This window comes from Podarcis pityusensis (assembly GCF_964106645.2).
Source record: "Podarcis pityusensis genome assembly, chromosome: 6".
Classification (NCBI taxonomy): domain Eukaryota; kingdom Metazoa; phylum Chordata; class Lepidosauria; order Squamata; family Lacertidae; genus Podarcis; species Podarcis pityusensis.
Window position 1 is genome coordinate 43,748,543 of NC_138030.1, and position 21,751 is coordinate 43,770,293.

The 21,751-nt window shown below is 40.8% G+C and overlaps 1 protein-coding gene across 7 annotated transcripts in view; it reads right to left on the reverse strand.

Moving 5' to 3' along the window:
• FOXP4 (forkhead box P4) overlaps positions 1 to 21,751 on the reverse strand; it is a 159,618-nt gene that overhangs the window by 65,348 nt on the left and 72,519 nt on the right. Inside the window, exon 1 of one of the 7 annotated variants that reach the window (XM_081010073.1) lies at positions 11,896 to 11,993. The exons of the other annotated variants lie outside the window; for them this stretch is intronic. The gene's annotated coding sequence lies outside the window, so the exon portion shown is untranslated. Of the gene's footprint in view, positions 1 to 11,895; positions 11,994 to 21,751 lie in introns of those variants that run through there. 7 annotated transcript variants of the gene reach the window in all.

Sequence of the window (21,751 nt, forward strand, 5' to 3'; positions counted from 1 at the left end):
ATAGATGTAGTAGTACTGACTGACCCAGGAACGCACCAGCCTACATCCCTGCTCTAAGAGTCCTACAGCACAACAGGAAAACCTGCCACTCCAATTCCCATCAGCATCACTTTTAGTCTTACCCCGATTAAGCCTCGGTTCATTAATTAAGCCTCATCCATCTAACCACAACCTTCACACACTAGCTATGGAAAGAGGCAGCAATTTCTAGCTTCATAGGTAACAAAATATAAAAGCTGGGTGCCATCCATATACTGCTTATTCCCAATCCCTAAAACTCATGGTACTTCTTTGCTGCAGGTTCCTCTATTTTCAGTTCAATGCTTTAGTGTTGGACAAGAATGGAAAGAAAATAATATGGACATAGGAGTTTTGCATGGCATTCCCTCATAGAATGAACTGATGGCACCTATCCTATAATTTCTTTCGTCTACCATGTGACTAGGTTTCAATTCGGTGGGGGCAGAGATAAGGTGACAAATTAGTGTGCTCTTGTTAGGAAGAGAGAATAAATGTAGTGAGCAAGTTATTCCACATTCCTTCTAAGACTACTTTGCTTATCATACCTCCATACATACAAGGAAAGTAGTAGTGGAAATAAGTCCATCTAGGCAGGAATTGATTGACTGGTTTAATAATCGCATGGTCATGGGGTCACAATTGGATCACTCCACACACCTCTGGCTTGAAGTGAGAGTGGAAGAAGACCAGGAAAGATGCAAGAGCCTACAGAGAAATCAATGGGGGTGAAGTGTGTTTAAGGTGCAGATTGTGCAGGTGTGGAAAGTATGGAAAGAGAGGCTCACGAAGGGTGTATTAAAGAGATGAGCTCTACTTGAATAACTGTCAGTACATATTTTAAATTGATGTTCCTGGAGAAGGGTTAACAAGTGCACAGAAACACCAGTCTCCAAGCTACCTATCCCTGAGGGATTCAGTGCACCTTTTTGAATAATGTGGCATATTAAATATTATTGCTATAATAGCAATAGTGGCAGCAGCAGTAATAAGAACAATAACCACACCTTATTCTCAGAGTGAAGGTTGCTTCAATTGTCATGCAATTCCTGCATGGAAAACCTTTGGTGTAAGGTAAAACACAAAAAATCCGAACACAGACGCACACACACACTGTGATCAACTGTATGTTCATGCAGTGACATTTGCATCAGAAGCAGGAAATCAACTGGACAAGCACTGGGAAGATGGCAAAGGTGTTAGAAGAACACTGAAGTAGTAAGGGACTTTTAAAAAAGCTATTCCATTCATCAGGCTTCACTGCAAAGAGCATTTGAAGAATACCCACATTTTCTCAGCACCACAGATGAAGAACTCTGTCATGTAAAAAGTGACAATAGAGTGACTTTCAGAACCAACTGACAAAATTTACAGGCTTGACTATTATAATACACAATTTTCCTAGGAATGAAATTCCTGCATGGAGGGCTCTCTGGAGCAGGCATTCCACTCTCACTAGCATAAAAGTTTTTCGAGCTAAATAAAGTTTCCTGGGTCTTTTCTATCTGCAAAAGGCCTGCAGATTCTCTATTACCGGGAATATTCTTCATAGAGTAGTGGTTCCCTGACCACCAGCACCCCACATGGCACAACTGAAAATTGCTGAAGGTCTTGGAGGACCACTTAATGATTTTTCTGCTGTTGTTCCAATTGTTGCACTAGATGCTGTATTGTATTTTTATTGTTTGTTTTATTTCTTATATATTGCATTCTACTGTATTCCATGGAATTCATATGGTTATACAATAAAAGAAGTAAAAGAAGCAATTAAAAATAAATATTTTGAATTTGATGGAAATGCTGTCTGCTGTCTTCAACCATAGATCCACAAACATGCTGCAGACCATCTGAATGAAGCTCACAGACCACTGGTGGTCTATGGACCATAGTTTTGGAACCCCTGTCTTGGAGAATAAAGGCACCATTTGGAGTTAATGTTCCAAGTATTGAACTGTATACAAAGGGAAGAGATGGTTCCTAGAAGGTGGAAGATGATGAAGGACTCACCAGACCTAGGCTATGTGGGGAGTAATTGAAATGATATGACACTCACACATAGAGACACACACCTTGTCAGATCATGTCCTGCTCCACGAGCCTTCACTTTGTGAAGAATGACTATTGGTTTCCAAGACCAGGACCTTTATCCCAGTTGCCACTGAAACTAAGGAACGACCTCCCAGCTGAAGTTAGAGGATGTTCCTCCTTTTGTCTTCAGTAAGAGAGGAAAGATACATCCGCTTTGTAAACCACTCTGAGCAAAGGAAAAGGGGCATCTAAATCACTTTAATCAAATTAATCAGGGAATGCAAATGATTGCTCCATTTCATCCATGCCTTTCTCTTAAGTAGAGAAAATAAACTTTCCAGTTAGGATTAGCACTCTATTGCACTGTTGTGAAAGAACAAAGAATGTCCAATGGTCAAATTTGAAGCTTTCATTGCTAGGCCGAATCGCAGCGATAAAAATGAATGTATTGCCAAGAATGTTGTTCTTGTTTCAATCATTGCAAATTTTGGATAAAATGGACTGTTTCAAGAAGTGGCAGAGAGATATTTCTAGATTTGTCTGGCAGGGCAAGAAGCCCAGAATAAAATTCAAAATATTAACTGATGCAAAAGAAAGAGGCGGATTTGCCAGACCTCAAACTTTACTATGAATCAGCCGCATTTTGCTGGCTGAAAGAATGGCTGCTTCTTGAGAACACAGACATTTTGGATTTAGAAGGTTTTAATAACGTATTTGGGTGGCATGCATATCTGTGGTATGATAAGGTCAAAGCACATAAAGCATTTAAAAACCATATTGTCAGGAAAGCTTTGTTTAATGTTTGGATAAGATACAAGGATCTGCTTGAAAACAAAACTCCTAGGTGGTTGTCACCATTGGAAGCTAAGGCTCTGAAAAAGCTCAATATGGAGGCCAATTGGCCGAAATATTGGGAGATATTGGAACAAGAAGGAGACAGATTAAAGCTGCAGAGCTTTGAAAAACTGAAAAACAAAGTACGGGATTGGCTTCATTATTATCAAATAATGGAGGTTTATAATTTGGATAAGAAAATTGGGTTTCAGGTGGAGAAATCAAAATTGGAAACAGAATTGTTAGATCCAAAAACTAAGAATTTGTCGAGAATGTATAACTTGCTGTTGAAATGGAATACTCAGGATGAAACGGTGAAATCAGTTATGATTAAATGGGCTCAAGATGTTGGACATAACATCATGATGGCTGACTGGGAACAGTTATGGACCACAGGTATTAAGTTTATGGCATGTAATGCCTTAAGAGAGAATATAATGAAAATGATATACAGGTGGTACATAACACCAGTCAAGCTTGCAAAAATCTATCATTTGCCAGATAATAAATGTTGGAAATGTAAAGAGACTGAAGGTACATTCTTTCACCTTTGGTGGACGTGCCCAAGGATTAAGGCTTTCTGGGAGATGATCTATAATGAAATGAAAAAGGTACTTAAATATACCTTTCAGAAGAAACCAGAGGCCTTTCTCCTGGGCATGGTCGGCCAATTGGTGCCAAAGAAGGATAGAACTTTTTTTATGTATGCAACAACAGCAGCAAGAATACTCATCGCAAAATACTGGAAGACACAAGATTTACCCACTCGGGAAGAATGGCAGATGAAAGTAATGGACTATATGGAACTGGCGGAGATGACTGGCAGAATCCGAGACCAAGGTGAAGAGTTGGTGGAAGAAGATTGGAAAAAATTTAAAATTTATTTACAGAAACATTGCAAGATTCAGGAATGTTAGAAGGATGTTGGAATGAAGCAATGTGGTTTTAGCAGAAATGATATAAAAGATTAGGAAAAAATTGATTTTTTAAGTGGTGAAACGAGAATGTAAAACTATAGTACACTAAGCTAAATTATCAGGATAAAAACCAAGCAGAAAGGATTTGCTGAAATACTTAATTGAACTAGAATACAAAAAAGGGAGGTGTGAGGAGGTCAGGGAAACAAATAAATGAAAGATAAGACATGGAAAGATGGAAATGTTTTAAATTGTTTTTACTTTCTTGTATTTTGTATTTTCTGCTCTCCTTTTTTTTTCTTTTCTTTTTCTCTTTTTTGTAACTTCTTTGAAACTCTAATAAATATTATTTTTTTAAAAATGAAAGAACAAAGAATGTCCAGAAATAGCTCAAATTTGGGGTGCATTCAAAACATCTGTCCCAGCCCCTCCAGAATATACACGAGATACAGCTAATGCAATCTGAAACTCTCATCCCTCTTGTGTCCCTTGTCAGGGATGCACTCTCCCCTCCATCCCAGTTTGAAATCAAACAACTCAATGAAGATACTGCAGTGAACAGTCTTCACCCTTCCACTGGACCACTCAGGATGGAAAAGGCTGCAGTTTGTCACAAGAAGCAGATCAAACTCACCATCAACCTGGCAAGTGTGACAACCTGGAGGGCAATCTTACCTTTAGTTTTACAAGGAGTTTAATACCTTACTCGGAAGGAGGAACCTGAGAGGGAATTCTACCAGGGAATTTCTCCCCCCTTCTGTCCTGTCGGTTCAAGCATTCAGGAGCTTGCTGACCTTTGGGGCAGGTTGCAAGTCTTATCTGTTTACTCAGGTTGCTGGCTTGAGGGAGGTGCCCAAATTTTCATTTGTTATTCCAGAAGTCACTTTGAGTCAACTTACAAAGTTAATTATTAACTGCTGTGGGCTTGCTCCAAAACTGCTAAAGAGGCACCATTAACCAGAATCAGTCCATGAAGCAAAGCTGCAAGACCCTTGGTCCTCCCTAACAAAATCCAGACTGTCTAACCTTCTTCACGCTGGACAGAGATTCTAGTCCATCAATATAGCACAGTTAGTTGCAAAGTTCTTCCAACATTCACCTGAAAGAATCTTGTGCAAAACCTAAGATAATACTGGCAGCACAACATGGAAAAGCCATTGGTGAGGTATTCCACTAAATTATAGTGGAGTAGTTAATATAAAGCCTTGTTATCATAGCAAAACCATGGCCTCTGCAACCTGTATTTCACTGATGTACATTGCTACTAGTATTTTGCGCTTTGTCTAACCAACGGAATGGGTGTTCCAACATGCAAGTAGCAATGAAAATCAACATAGAAACTCAGGCAGCAGTACCAGGAGAATGAGAAAGAATGGAGTTGATGCCCACTCACTAGGAGACAAGCATCACGCTAATTTCCCTTTGCTGTTCATCAGCCTGCAATGTGCTCTGAATGAGAGCCTGTAATTAATTGCTCATCTGCATCCCCCATCTGAACTCCCTTCCCCACCAACCCCCACCACTACACCGTGCATCCAGCTTGATACACGTTGGCTGGCATTTTCAAAATCGGAGGCATTCTAATTACCGGAGAGTTATAACACCTTCCATTTCGCGCCCGTCGGACTGACACCCTGTCAAGAGCAAAGAGACTTGCCAGAGGTTTTGACAACACTAATTGCCCCTATAATCTAAAAACACAAAGGAGAGGCGATTAGTCGTGAGGGCCGCAGCTCTCGATCCGACATGAGGTTTTCACAACGTTACAAGAAAACAAAAGCAGTGCCTTTTAGAGTGTGATGGCTGCTAACAAAGCAGAATTATATTTTCATACAAACCTTTGTCTACATCAAATCGCTTTCCCCTTTCTCTTAAAATGCTAAGCTGACACAGAGAATGGTGGGGGCTCCTTAGGAAGAGGGGCAGGAAAGAAGATAAAAGATACATGAGCAATGGTTCTTACAAGATGGGAGTATTCTTAGGACTCAAGAGGCCTCCAGATTTCTTGTTTCCTGGTTTAAGATGAGATGGTGAAAAAAGTAGCCCCATCATTTCCAGGGCTGGGTTCTACCATCTTATCATCTACCTCCCTCAAGATCTTCTACCCAATATTATAAGAATTGTCAACACAGTAGCTGCATCTCATTACAGAAAACATTTGCCCTAATCAAATGCTGAAAAGTGGTTTAATATATCAGCCCTGCAAAGTTATAAGCTAAACACATGTACTCTGCTTATTGACACAAGCAATGATGCAAAACTCCGTCCAGTGCTAACAGGAAATTACCATTGTTAAAAATGAGGTTTCAAATCATAATGCTTCCTCGTTGTATCTCCTCTCTTAGTGTACACCTATTGTCTGGAGATTTAAACAAGACAGACTGACTGTTCAACAAGTTTATAGCTCATCTTGCGCAACAGCAGCACCATTCCTGACAACACAGTTTATGTGTTTTTATTCAAGTTGTTTATTAAACCTGGGGGGGGGGGGGACGGGACAAGAAAGCATGCTAAGATCCTGATAATGGAAACAATCCAGAATTTAAAATCTGTTGAAGCAACCCCCCAATACTAACACAGACCAATAGACTCCATAACTTTAGATAGCCATAACTGCCCTATCCAGCTATTTTGCTTTTCCCTTCTAGCTCGAGCAGTGTGAACAAAGATAAATAAGTTACCTATAGGCTAAGAGCAGGGGCTTCAATTAAGGGGCAAAAGGCTTCAGTCCATTTCTTGGTGACTCCAAAATCAACTTTTCCATCAAAATGGAAGCTAAGCCTGCTCACCCTAAATATCTTTAGTAGCAACACCTTAAGCTACAGCATGCAGGATGGCATATCTGAAGATAATGGAAGCGTGAGAGCCTATTTTAATGGCTCACGCAGCCACAGTAACATGACAGCAATTTTGACATGATCTGAACATACAACATGAAAGCTTGAATTTGTTTCTACTGTTAAACACATGGATTCTTTCAATATACCATATCAGACTCTGCGAGGATGACAAAGCTCCCAAATCATTAGACCATCTGGGCAGAAGATACTTTAATTTGGGGCATAAGCTTTCAAATATTTAATAGGAATCATACAATCAACAAACATTATAGGAAACTCATGTTAAAAGGAAAGATCAACCACTTTAGCATCAACCAGTTAGTTCAGGACTTTGCACACTGCAAGCTCAACAAGAAAGAAATATTAAAATAATGTTCTGGTGCAAATGAAAGTTGAACTAGTACAGAAACTTCAACTAACTCCTTGTCCCAAGCCTGCTTTTTTACTTTCATAAGAACTGTAGACTCTTCTCCGTTCTCTGAATATTAGCACTCCCAACAACAGAAGCATTGTGTCTGTAGACAGAGAGGCTGAATTTCTCTCTCCAAGAATGGTTTGTGGGTGTGCGTGTGTCATAGCTGGCATCTGGCAGACAGTGAGCTAAGGCAGGCAGTGACTCACTTGTTGGCCAGTTGCCATTCCACAAAACTGCTTACTAACAGCGCTGGCTTCCTAACAAAGCTTTGACAATGCATCTGAAGAGATGCTTTTCCAGGATGCCTTACTTAAATGGAATCCCACCATACCAGAGTTAATAGTGAAATGCAAAAGGATTGCCAGTGTGTGGTGGAAAGTGTGTTTCCGGATGAAAGCTCACCACATTCAGTGACGTTAGTTGTGATTTCAAAACAGATAAGTAAAAAGCAGAACTTGGCAGAACAGATTCTTAAGATAAGACTGCAGTACCAAAGAAGCAATATGGCAAGAAGGAACCAACCCTGGAGGGAATGTGCCATCTAAATCAGGGTAAGAGTCATTAATGAAGCATAACACAAGACTTCAGCTGAAGGCTGTGTTAGATGAAATCTCCCATTGCTTGAAGCTGGATAAAGTATCCCAAGAGTCAAAGAGGTTACAGCATTCTTCAAGGTAGAAGGCAATTCCTTACCTAGTATATCAATTTGTCTTTGAGGAACAGAGGGAGAAAGGATCACATGACTGAATGAGCATGACTGGAATACTGAACGCTACTGCTCATATTTTGGTTTGATGCAATGTTTGAAATCTTGTTTTGCTGTGTAAAACAACAGATAAATATTCTGTGCCATTGTAAAACAACAGCTATTATGTGAAGATATCTGGATAGAGCAAGCGAGCTGCAACAGATGCAAAGAAACCAGGTGTAGTCAGAAGAGCAAGTTCAGGGATGGAACAGCTCACACACAGCTAAAACTTACTCCATACACCTACCTGGAGTTGCCATGTGGTGCCCATTGCTACAATGACACTGCTGAAGTCTTCCCCAGTGCCTGCAAAGCCTCTGACATGGCAAAATAATGTGAGTTCAAAGCACGGTTCTTCCTAATGTTTACTAGGGTTTCCCTCAAAACGAGGACCCATGCTTTGGATCAATGTTTCTGTAGTGCTTGCAAGTACCAGATCTGTGATACTGTGCAGCTTACCAATGTAAGATTTAATTATACAGTGATATATTATTTTTGAGGGGGGGGGACCCCCAAGGAAAATGACACAAATTCAAGAGGATCACTTCATTTAACTGGATCTGATTTTTATCCGGACCTCATGGAAAAGCAAATAATGGGCAGTAGTCAATCTAAAGGTTGGAAGAACCCTTAGATTTTGCGGGGAGGGGAGGGGAGAATGGCCCATTACACAAAGAAAAACTTTGCACTGACAAACCATTCTCATGAATACAACCCAAAGCATGTTTGTGTTTGTGTGCCCATGCACTCTATTGGGGGGTGGGGAAAGGTGACCTGGAGGAGAGAAGCAGCCAGACAAATTGGTGCCCATGCAATTCTCTCAAGAACCTAAATATGTCCCCTGTCCCCAAAAGGTTGGTGACCCCCTCTAATAAAATGTGGTAATGGGTACATACCAATCCACACTCCACACATGAACAGATTTTGGACTGATTTTCTAAATCTGCATAAGGTTAACAAGCAATCTAGTACCAGTCCTATTCATAATTTATTCCACTGACCTACCCTGGTATCTGCCTACAGCTTTAGTTCCAACATTACACCTACACAGTTGTACAGAACCTGATTATAAACTTCTGTAATTTGAAGCAAGATGCATAAAACATTATTAACAATTCTTGGGAAAGAACTTTCCTCAAGGAAATGGGTTCAGATGAAACCACATGTTATCACTCCAAATAGAGTATGATATACAGTGGGACCTCGGGTTAAGTACTTAATTCGTTCCGGAGGTCCGTTCTTAACCTGAAACTGTTCTTAACCTGAAGCACCACTTTAGCTAATGGGGCCTCCCCCTGCTGCCGCACCGCCAGAGCACGATTTCTGTTCTTATCCTGAAGCAAACCTGAAGCACTATTTCTGGGTTAGCAGAGTCTGTAACCTGAAGCACATGTAACCCGAGGTACCACTGTACACATGTATGTTATGTCTCTTGCAACCCATAGAGCTCTAAGATTCAATGAAAAGGGATGAAGAGAACACTTAAGAATGTACATTAACATTCCTTGATGGTAAACAAACTAGGAACAAGGTCATGTCTGATGCTTTATTTACCCTAACGGCCTTCTAAGGTTGCATCTGCCTTTGCTGATCTCCGACCTAAGGCTAGTGTAGGTCAGGTTGTGCATCAGACCTGTACCAAGTTTTCCTATCATCCTGGTATAAGCGACTCCTATCCTACGTGCAGGGGCACTTTAGACTGAGGACAGTGCTGCCACACAGTATCTGTTCAAAACGAGCTCAAATTTTCTTGAAACCAATCACATAAAGCAAGAGCAAGTAGTGGTGAAATGCTCAAGCGGGACAGAGGCTTGGTTCACATGTCACATTAATGTTCAATGGCGCGTGCTGCTCAAAAGACAACACTTCACTCCTCCCAGCTACTTTCTTCAATGTGCCGCGGAAGCAACAAACCAGAGGCTGGCTAGCTTTCATGTGTGAACCAGGGCTCATGGTTTGTTTCTCTCTTGACAAACCATGATGGTAAGCCAATGAGACTTTTTCACCCGCATGTTGCTTGTTCATTTTAAACCAGTGTAATTTAAACTATGGCTTAAAGTGATGTGCAAACCAGTTCAGAGTGTAGCGCATAGGGAAAAAATTCTGTCAGGAAGAGTGCAAGAGAACTAACTGCAGTAAGACCAAGTGGGGGGAAATCAGCTACACAGCAGACACACAGGCAGCTCTTTTTCCTCGAGTGAGGCAATGCAGAGGGGCCAGTATTGATCTGTCTTCATTACCCATTTCACTCAAGTTCAAATCAGCAAAATACACTTTTCCACACCAGTGCCCTCTCTGCCACAGCAGACAAAAGAAAAGCAATTTCCTGCAGTTTGCTCCAAACTTGCTACTCCTTCCATGTACCATTGCCCGCCCCCCTTCTGCTACAAACATGTCTTCAGATTTCCTCCACAATCTGCCTTCAGAAATGGACGGACTTGAGGAGAACGGCAAAAGAGAATCTAATGTTGCTTTCTAATCACCAGATTTTTTCAATAGGCATGATCTTGTTGCAAAATTAGTCTCTGATACAGAATCTAGAAGATCTCTGAAATCCAAAACCATTCCAACTATATACCTTCTGAAAAGTATTTAGTCCATATGGTTGGAAATAAAACGTGGTCCACCATAGAGCAAATGCAGCATAGTGGTTAGAGTGCCAGACTAACACTGCATTGATCCAAGTTCAAATTCCCAGTCATGTGACTTACTTGGTGACATTTAGGCCAATCACATTCTCTTAGTTTAATCTATGTAACAGTACTGTTGTGAGGATAATATGGGGCAGGGAGAGTGGGGAGAAGAGAGAGGAAAATCCTTGCAAGACACCCCAATCTCTTTGGAGGAAAGGCGGGAATGAAATGTAATACAGTGGAACTTCGTGTTACGGATGGGATCCATTCCGGAGGCCCGTCCGTAACATGGAATTGATGCAAGCTGAAGCACCGCGTCTGTGCATGGGCGATTTAGTGCTTCTGCGCGAGCAGCAAAACCGGAAATAACCCATTCCGGTACTTCCGGGTTGCCACGGGATGCAACACGAAAACACGTAACCTGAAGCGGACGCAACATGAGGTATGACTGTAAGTAAGAAAATATATAAACAAACGAATAGAAAGTGGCAGCATAGTTACAGGGCTACAGCACTCAAAATGAAATCCTAACACAGAAGAAACTTATGCGTGTGGGGAAAAGCAGCTGAGGAAACCACCACTTAAATAATCAATACTGGCAATTTCACACCTATGTATTATGCTGCAGGAAGCTTACTAGGAACCTGGGGCCAATTTAGCATTTCACTGCAAACATACAGCACAATATTATTACAGTACTATTATTATTACAATTAATTACCTGCCCTTCTCCCTAAGGTCCCTGGGCAGGTACAAGGATTATAACCCAACGTTATTATTAAAACATGATTATTACACAATATTAAATAGAGTTTAAAACAACATAAAATTATAGAAATAAGGTGGGTCAAAAAATATACATCTCAAGTGTCAAAAGCCAGGGTAAATAGTCTTCAGCATTTGCTGAAGGTGCCAAAAACACCTCTGTGGGGAGCCCCACAACTTCGGGGCTGCCACAGAGGATGCCCTCTCCCAGACTGCCACCGTCCAATATCTGAGGGCGCTGAACATTCAAAAGGGCCCCCTCTGCCACCAACTATATATGGTAGGTGAAGTAAGAAGGAAGTGGCTGACCTGGCATCACACAGTGAGCTTCATGAATGACTATTCTTTCTTCTAAATAAAGTAGAAATAATGGCTGATAAAGGCACCATTAGATCACCTAGGTTAAATCAGAATACGTATTGTGGTAAGACTCGAGATAGCTAAAATCTAATTGTGTCATGTCAGCTGGAGTAACACTATCTTCAAAACACCTCTTCAGATCCACACTACGTAATTTTGAATCTTTGTATATAACCTGTTGAAAGCCCAGCTGAAAAGTGACATTCACTTACAAATACAGAGACTGTTGCTACCAGGGCTGATCAAGAATGAAAGGTCATTCAATAACTTGAATGGCCAAGTTATTAAACCTATCATTACCTCCACACTAAGTTTCTAACGACAAACAGCAGTTTACCTTCTTGAAATCAAATAAGTGTTCCTCTCCTGGACGGAATGTGATATTAAAAAAGAATTTAATTACAAAAAAGGAATCAAAGGAATTTTGTTTTAAGTCATCTGATGTCACACATGCTTGGCTCTAGAACTAAGAATCGCAGATTACTTCACAATGGAACCAAGAATCAATAAGATGGTGGCAGCTTTTAAACTGTTACCCTAAATTACAGCCAAAGTGATTAGGCTTAATTCTAGCACTTCATCAGGAAAACTAAAAGTTCTCTTTGAACATTTCAAATATTGATACAGTGGTACCTCTGGTTATGTACTTAATTCATTCCGGAGGTCCGTTCTTAACCTGAAACTGTTCTTAACCTGAAGCACCACTTTAGCTAATGGGGCCTTCCGCTGCTGTAGCTGCGCCGCAGCCACGCGATTTCTGTTCTCACCCTGAAGCAAAATTCTTAACCCAAGGTACTATTTCTGGGTTAGCAGAGTCTGTAACCTGAAGCGTATGTAACCTGAAGCTTATGTAACCTGAGGTACCACTGTATCCTTATACCAGGGTGGAATTTTCAGGAGTGACTATTGAGCTGAACCTATGTCTGTAGTTACCCAATTGGAAATAGGAGAGAGAGAGAGAGAGAGAGAGAGAGAGAGAGAGAGAGAGAGAGAGAGAATGAATGGGAAAACCATCAAGAAAGCAGTTAGGACACGGCTGAAAATAATGTCATATAGAAGAAAGGCTCATGACTTCTCCACTTGGCTGAGAAGTTGCCATCACTAAAAGGATTTGTATTTGGCTTCAGAATTTTAAAATAATCAAGAGAATTGCAATGGCAACACTTAAATAGTCATACATTCAACATGCAATACATTTCATGGATTATGATTACTTTGGTGCCTATTTAGGGTATGTTTTTATTCTTGTTTTATAATAAATACATGATTTTTATTGTATTGTATTGTTTTTTCAGATTTTATATTATGCTCTATGTCCTTAACATTTTGTAAGTCACTTGCAGACTTTTTCATGTGGCGAATATTATTTTATTCAGTTTATAGAATAAGAACAACAATTCAGAAACCTCGCTACCAAAAAGTGTGGTCATAAATCAGCAGGCTTTGCATGGCTGCAAATCGCCTGTGAGAAAAATGCCTTAAGATCCATGTTTGTTCCAAATGACACAGAAACAAGCGAACAACAATAAGGTATATTGTCTGAAATCACATCTCAGCAGCACACCTGAAAATGAACACAAGATGATCTGCCAGGTGAGGTTGAATGGAAGAAATGCTGCTGGTCCAGACTTTGGACAAGATGATCCTAAGGTTCCTTGAAGCTCTACAGTTCCATGCACACTATTATTTTTGATTGATCTCTTCTAGCAAAACATTTACGCACAAATTCAGAATGTTGCATGGTCAATGGAACTTTACATTTTTAAGAGTTTGCACTTCACAAACTATTCATGCACATCTGAGAGACTGTTCCTTAAAAATTCTACACCAATGGCATCATACACCGATTCAGTTATCTCATATTACTTCTGATATATCTGCCAACTTTTGGAAAGGTTGTGGGGGGAAATGCCCACAGGTTGTTTTTTTAAAAAATCGGTGTAGCGGTTAGGGTGTCAGACTAGGACCTAGGAGACCAGGGTTCAAATCCCTACTTGGCCATGATGAAGCTCACTGGGTGACCTTGGGCCAGTCAATGCCTCTCAGCCTAACCTACGCCACAGGTTTCTTGAGGGGGATTAAACAAGGAAGTAGAAAGCTGCTTGCAAAAAAAAAAAGGTGGGATATAAATGCAAAAAATAAATAATAATAATAAATACCTGGAATTTAGTTATTGCAGAAAAAACAACACATTATGGGTCTCTAAGGGACAGGAAGATCCTGTTCATTTCTATTTAGTATGGTGGTATTTTATTTCATATAGTTTAGCTTCCAGTTTACAGGTATCTCTCCCCACACCGCCAAGAGAAATAAGATTGTCATGATTTTAGATTGGGTGTTTTTATTTAATATGTTTAGATTTTGTATGCCTTGTCTTTAGTTGGCTATAGTATTGAATGTTTTTGTTATTGTTTACGTCTCTCTGTGGCTTCATAATAATTTGAAAACTAATGATTTATTTTTTTTAACAGACCATTCAGGCACATTTATCCATATAGCAAGAATTTTGGGGGAGTAATTTCTGCACTTCTGGTCCACGCAGTCCCCAGAACACAGAGTAGCCTGAGTCTGCACTAGCTTCCCTCTAGTCTTCCCAGCTGATAAGAGACAAGTCTGGGCCATGAAGACCGTTAAGCTTAGTGAGTCTTTCTAAAATGCACACACTTTGTAAGACAGAGCCCAGCCACAAGAATAAAAAGCTGTCATCTGGATGTGGCTCCAAAGACAGACTGATGAGTTAGGGTCCAGGAGGGGACAGAGGCCCCTGAAGTCAGGTGGCAGGCAGCCAGCTTAGTTCTGTTTATTAAAATTACATTACAATACCAAATTAGGGCACTGAAAAACACCTTTTAAAAGGAGGTAAAAGTAAGTGAATTTGTTTGACTTAGCTTGCAGTCTTGATGTGGGCAAAATGTTGATTATTTGACATAACGCCATTCATTAAGATCAACAGTCAAAACAAAGTTTTGGCATTCCTTAATATTCACAATGTGTATACTATGGTATAAGCGCAGTGCTAAAAAGCAGACTATAGGAGACAACTTAGTCTTTCAACCGCTACCTGCCCGAAGAACAGTCATAAGTGAGGGAGGGAAAGGGAGAGAGAGAGAGAGAGAGAGAGAGAGAGAGAGAGAGAGAGAAAGGGGGAAGGAGGAGCGGGAGAGAGAGATTTGAGAGCATTTTTACAGCCTGTTCTGGAACTATTTCCCTAGTGCTATCCTTCCCTCTCACTCCCAGCTACCGAGGAGGAAATCTATCAGTTCACTGCCAGTCCAGGATATGGTTACACTTTCACTCCAAACTTGGAAATTGCTGCTTTCCTTTCTGTACCTAGCTGTGCAATTTGTTTAGTTTCAGTCCCTTATACCCTCCTTGTAAAGCAAACAAACAGAAAATCCTTTCAGCTCAGTTCAGAGGCTCCTAGACTGAGGGAAGCGCTCTGCTTTCTTTCTTTATGTGGGTAGGGAGAAAGGTTGGGAGGCAGCCACTGCAGCCCTGGCAAGCAAGTGGGAAAAAAGTGAAGTATGTGGTTTTTGCTTCCCCTAAAGGCAAGGAAGCATTCCTGCTCCACTTAAACTTTGCCATAGCGGGGCTCATGTGGAACTACAAATTCAGATTACTTTGACACATATTTTACAATCACCTCGGTATACCCCATCACCAAGCCCAGACCTTGGCCCAGGAATCTTGCTATATACATTCTTCATTCTCACCCATATTCTCTACATCTGCACCCCACCCCCATCCCGCCTGGAGAAACTCTCCTGGTCAATCTCATCCACACCATTCCACTGTTAGATAAACTTCCTTTCAAAGTGAGTCTGCTTAATCCTATATCTCCCCTCATTCAGATCCTCCTCCAGTTGTAATGCGGGGCATGAGGAGGGGAGAGAGGTTGCTGAGTTATGAGCTATTCCTGACTCATGTCTACAACTTTCACAAGTTCTTTTGCAACACAAAAGGTGGGGAGGGAGACAGGACGTCAGGCTCTGTTAACTCTGAGAAAGCCAGCAGGACAGACAGAGGGAAGGCTGGGAAAGGGTGGACTAGGAAGGGGGAGAGAAAGGAGATTGAAAAACAAAGTGTGAGAGAGAAAACAGACCATGAATGAGTGAGGGTGAAAGGGAAGATAAACAGGCAATGACAGAATGAGACTAGGTTAGAGAGACACAGCAACACAACACATACACACACTTCATAGTTACCAAGAAAAGAAACAGCAGGGGGAGAAAAACAGTAAGAGAAAAATTCCAAAAGATGGGCGGGTGGGTGTTTGCACACGTGTGTGTGCGTGCACACACACAAATATATATAAACACATACACTAAAAAAAAAAAGAGGAGACACTCACAGATTACAGGAATCTGACTTCACCCTTACTGCCTTTGTTCTTTCAAGATATTTTCCATTCAGTGACTGCATTTCCTTCCTGAAAAAGCTATTGGAAAAAGCTGGCTGTTGGCTCGAAAGAAGCCCTGATGAATTATTGCTGTTAATATCAGCAGTGATTTTGCCTTCTTCACTTTCAGTTAAACTCATTAATGGAGATGGCGGCCCGTCTGGTACCTTCACAGAAGGGCTACTCCTTTCAGGGCAGGTGTTATAGAGGCCCGAGGGAAAGAGGAGGAGGTGGTGGTTTAGAAGAGAAGGAAAAATGTTTCAGGCCAGGTCTGGATTCCATCATATCCCACAAACTCCCTTAAGAGATGGCATTTTTATAGTGCATTTTCAAGACTGGAAAAGACCCATTAGGGCATAAAGACAGTCTCCCTGCCAATATAGGATTTTCCCCTATAGCCATCTGCCTTTTCTAAATTTACTGCATTTCAAGTAATGGTCTTCCATAGCCACTGTTCCAATATAGGAGGTGCTTGGGCCTAATCCAAAGCTTGTTGAAAAAACAACGAAGTCAGTGGAAAACTCCCAGCAGGGCTCCATTTAAAACTTCTTGGAATAAAGTAAAGTCACCTAACATATTGCCAGGAACTTACAGGCACTCCTGATGGAGAGAGATCAGAACATATAAGCAAAGCTATTTTGTGGAATGGATACTGTGAAAGCTTAGATCTGTTGGGTCCAATGTTATTTTTCATTGATCAGGTTTGAAAAATTGGGGTGGGGGGTGGAGAAGAGTGCAAAAGACCCTAACCTTCATTGCACTGTAATGGTTTGCGATGCCGAAACTGACACATTAAACTGGTAAAAAACCCCAAAATGGCTTTAGTTTTGCTAATCCTAGTCCCATCTGGCTGTTCTGAAGATTAACATCTTCAACAATATTTTAAGACATGAATAGGGGTGCTGGACATCAGATGAAGTCTTATTGCCTTCAGTGCCAACAATGGTGCCTTGAAGGTAAGTGAGCCTATACCAATTCGATTTGATAGGTTTAGAAATAGGCAGCCAAGTGAAAAAAATAAATGCAACAGACCTGGATGAGGAGAAGACAGCTTATACACTCAAGATCAAACTGAAGGTATGTGGTTCCAAACTAAATAGAATAAGTGAGAGGGGAACACAACAAGCAATATAATCCCCCTGCTTTATTCCAGACATATTTCAACAGAAAGAAAATGAGAACAAACAGTGCTGAGACCACTGCATAGATTTGGCTCCCTAGGGTGTCCGGAAAAGCAGAAGGCAGCCTCCCCCATCTCCATACTCTCATCCACTGGGTTTCCTCCATTTCCAGCAGACTGTGGAGGCAGTTCAGTTTGGTATAGGCGGGACCTTCAGCTCCAGGAGAGCACATACTAATTACTTTCCTTTGTTAATTAAACCCACGTGGCTCTAATAAGGTAACCTGCTGTTCGCCGATAAATTTAATTAGCCTGAAGGGAGAGCCCCTCCACACAGCTATTTAAAATTGTCACTTTCCATTCACTTGGGCTCCCCCCCCCTTCTCTTGCTGTTCCTCCTTTAGACCTGAATTTATGCTCATTTTGCAAGCCCTTTCATGTCCCAAACCTGCTGCCCTCAATGGCATGTACATGTTCAATGACCTCCATCTTGGCAACATCTCTAGGGACATTCAAAGCTGAAAGCAGGACACTTTTATAGCTTTGCATCTGAAGAGCAGGCTTTGTGCTTCGGGTGTAACTTATTCAGAGTGTAACTAGGTGTTACAAGAAGCACAGAACTGCTGCCTCTCCACGTCTCTCTCACCCTCTTCCTCATAGTGTCTACATTAACACAATGTGTGATGTGATGTCATCATGCTATGCATTGCCCTTGTGTCATATCATTGGCTGTCATTTATCGGAGAGGGGCAGAGCACAACATGACAACATAATGTCAAGCATGATAGGAAATGTTTTGAAGAAGAGTGGAAGAGAGACACGGAGCAACAAAAGATCTTTGAGTGCATCCAACATCTTTCTGAATCACACAGAATGAACAATAAACTGCAGCTCATGTTTTGAGCATTATATTGTGAGGGGGCAGGGCTTGCAAAGATATGTATTTGATGGTCAATGTTCCACTTCTGAGAAGGTTTCATTGATCAAAAGCCACATATTCTTCTAAGGCCACCCTGCCCACCTTGTAGTTTTCAACATTTCTACAAATAACCAAGGACTACACAGCGTCATTTTCCATTATCCCAGACTAGGTATTCAGGCAAAAGGGTCAGATTCCCACACCCCAACCACCATCTGTGTGTCTGGCTCCTACAGCCCCATTACTAGGCTACCACATCAATTTTTTAATCTATTAACTGGAAGCACTTCACGATTAATTATGTTGCCACGGACTCAGCTATGCTGACTCAAGCCCTCACCTGTTTCCTTTCACTGAAAGGCTTTGGCCTTACTTGGTCAAATATTAAAGTCCACATGGCTGCAAAATCAGCTTTTTGCCATCCAGTGGAATGTCTCTTTTTAACACGTCTTATTTTAATGACTCTAACAAGGTTCAGCCAACATGCTTCCGTCTCTTCCTCCTTGTGCTTCACAACTGAATCTTTTTAAAATTACTTCACTCATGAAGACACCATCTGAACCCTTGGTAACTTACCATGTCTCTTGGCTATCCTACACCATCCTTGTTGCTCTTACACCAACTTGACATCTTAGCAAGGTAGCTGTTATGTGTGGACCCCCTTTAAGAACACAACTTAAAACATAAGGTAGCATCTGATTTCCACACCTTCCAATGGCTAGTTTCGCCTGTGTATTCTTCTACTCTGTCTGCAGATGGCAGGTAGTTGTAGCATTCCTCAGATCTCTGTCATGCTCTGGCCATCTACACTGGACAGAGCTTGTTTGTTTGTTTGTTTTTTTGGGGGGAAACATCTAGTCCTCTCTTTGCGTGGTATGGAGGCCCTTCCAAATGGATATCCCATATCGGCTCACTGTCTCTTTCACTGGATTGTCAAGACAATTTCACACTGCCATGAGATGCAGAACGTTAATTGTCCAGATCTGTTTTTTGCACACTCCACTAGCTTCATGATGACTCTACAGCTGTCAAGAGGCATAGCCATCACTAAGATCCACAGGGCAGTAACCTGGTCCACAGGTTTGACTTTTGCTAAGCAGTACAAACTGGACATGAAGCAGCCTTCATGATTCCTGCCCTGAATGAGATCTCACAGCATTGCTGCCCATTTCCTCTTTACAATGAAAGAACAAAATATTCTCCCCTATGAGGGGTTGCACAGAATCCATGAGTAAGAAACAGATAATTGCTCACCTGTTATTTTTAAAAATAGGTATCATGTGCAGTCACACATCTCACCCTCCATCCAAACACTATGAAAATATCCAGAGGATCATGACTATTTTTACTTGTCTTATAGGACCTCTCTGCAATGGTTAGGGGATGGGACTGAGCAGAAAGTAGTGACTGTGCCTGCTAACTTCATTTATGATCAGTTCTTGAAGATGGGCAAGGGAGCCATTACTCCTGGTCTTCCTGAGCTTTCTATAAAATAATGCCTGTGGTATTGTGCTAGCACACTCTCATTTATGGGGCTACACAGAATCCAAGAATGCACTGATTATGGTGAGTGTATGACCTTTCATCTGGGGGACACATGCACCCAAATTCACTGACCAGTATGAAATCAGCTAATTACAGAGTGAATGGCAGTTGTGTCAGAACTGGATAAGTTATGACATCAGTGGTCTATTTAAAAAATCATTTAGCTTCTCACTCTCCAATTGAAATCACGAAGAAATAGTTAAGATGAAATAGTCTAGGATGGAATTATAACAGATAGGATCATCTAACTCAGAATTGTCAGGTCTTTATTAGCTCCAGTCATGGTCTTAAGTAGAACTCTCTCTTGCTATCCAAGATCATTTAGCTGAAGATGGCAGGGACTGAGCGCAGGAACTTATGCATGCAAAGTATATGCTCTGATATGGAGACTTCACTAACATGGTCACAGGGATATGCTTTAGCTAAATAGGAATCAGTAGGGGAAGGGACATAAACTTAGAGTGAGATCAAATAAAATGGTGGACAGATATGATAGTCCCAAAGGATGAAGACAGCAAGGAAGTGGGCGGGCAAGCAAAGACAGGGTTGATTAACCCATTTGGCTATGTCTTTATTTTCTATTTAGATTGCTAAAATATACATAGTAAAAGATAACTAAACAGATCTTGTTTATAAAACACTAAAAATTCAAAACATATTTAAATAAAAAGAAGAAAGAAAATAAGAAAAGATATGAGAGTAATCAAGCATAAAGTAACAAGTGATCAGTATATATTGCTCAGCAGCCTGGTTAATTATGAGGCAAACCTGTTATTACAATTAAACAAATGAAAACAAAGCATGAATATTTTGTGAATTTAAAATTTTAAACTCAATTGTTCTGTGAGTTTACTGGGAGCACAGCCCTCCTTGCTTCTTTTATAAATAAGAAAGTTAGTAGTAAGAGGTTGATATTCCCTTTTCATGCCACTACAGAATATATAGGGGTTTGGGAGATTTCCAATTAGCAGCTATCATTTGCCTCACTGTTGTCGAAAGGAAAGCAGTTAATTCCAGACTTTCTTTAACTATTCCCTTTATATCAACTTTATAGCAATATTTCCATAAACATTGCCACCATTTATGGCATCTCACTGACATGGCAACATCTCAAATGTGAAGTGTCCCAAATAAACAAATCCACAGGAGCAATACGCAGCGGCCAATTTCCTTCTGAGCCTAATCAACTAGTGGTTCAAAGATGAGCCTAGATCATGTTTTGGCATGCTACCATTCTGTTACTAAAGTGGGTTGAACAGTAGGAGCAAAACTGCACTCTGTGCCTGTGACAAGAGCTACAGATTGCCAGTCTGTCATGAAACAGTGCAATCTCACCTGAAAATGGAGTACATGTGGCCCATGTGGCTGTGTGAAGAAAAAGGCTCAAAGCCCAACTGTGCCATATCACATACTAATGCAGAATATTGGCAGGCGTTTAGTCCTCAGCAAGCTCTTCTACACCTTATTGTTTAACATTCTTTGTAGAACCCGGGAATACTGCCATAGGTTCTTGCTACCCCAGAGCACTAAGGCATCCCGCAACTCTGACGCTTTTCTCAGTACACTCTCCTCCAGCCTCAAAACCTAAAAAAAGCTTCCAATAACACATCTGTTTCCACATATCAACATCCAACTCACTGCTCTGAGCCACTTTAAATATTATATCCATAATGGGAATAAAACACACAGGTGTCTTAACTAAGCTCTGCTCAAATGTCTCTATCAGTCAAAAGTATGTATGTATGTATGTATGTATGTATGTATTCACTGTCCTTCATCATAAGATCTCAGGGCGGTTCACAGAAGTAAATCTACAAGAATACAGATGCTACTCTCACTTCAAGTTCATAGAATCATAGAATACAATCCAGATGTTTCTGCCTTCCTCTGATATTAACTCTCAATGAATTAAATAATTTCAGCGCAATTCTCCAGAAGTACTCAACAAGTACAAAGTTCTATAAATGGTATTTAAGCCATATGACCTTGAATGACATCTTTAAATAGTTGTTTGGCTTGCTTTGGCAATGTAAAATTTAGTATGGGTGCCACAATTAAAATATATATATACACCAAGAATGTATTCAGGAGTGACAACCCCATCAATCAACTGACATGGAAGGTGGCCTACTACGTAAATACCAGCTTGGAACATGGAACAAAAATTAAATTATCATCTGTGTAATGGAAACAACCATAGTGCAATACCT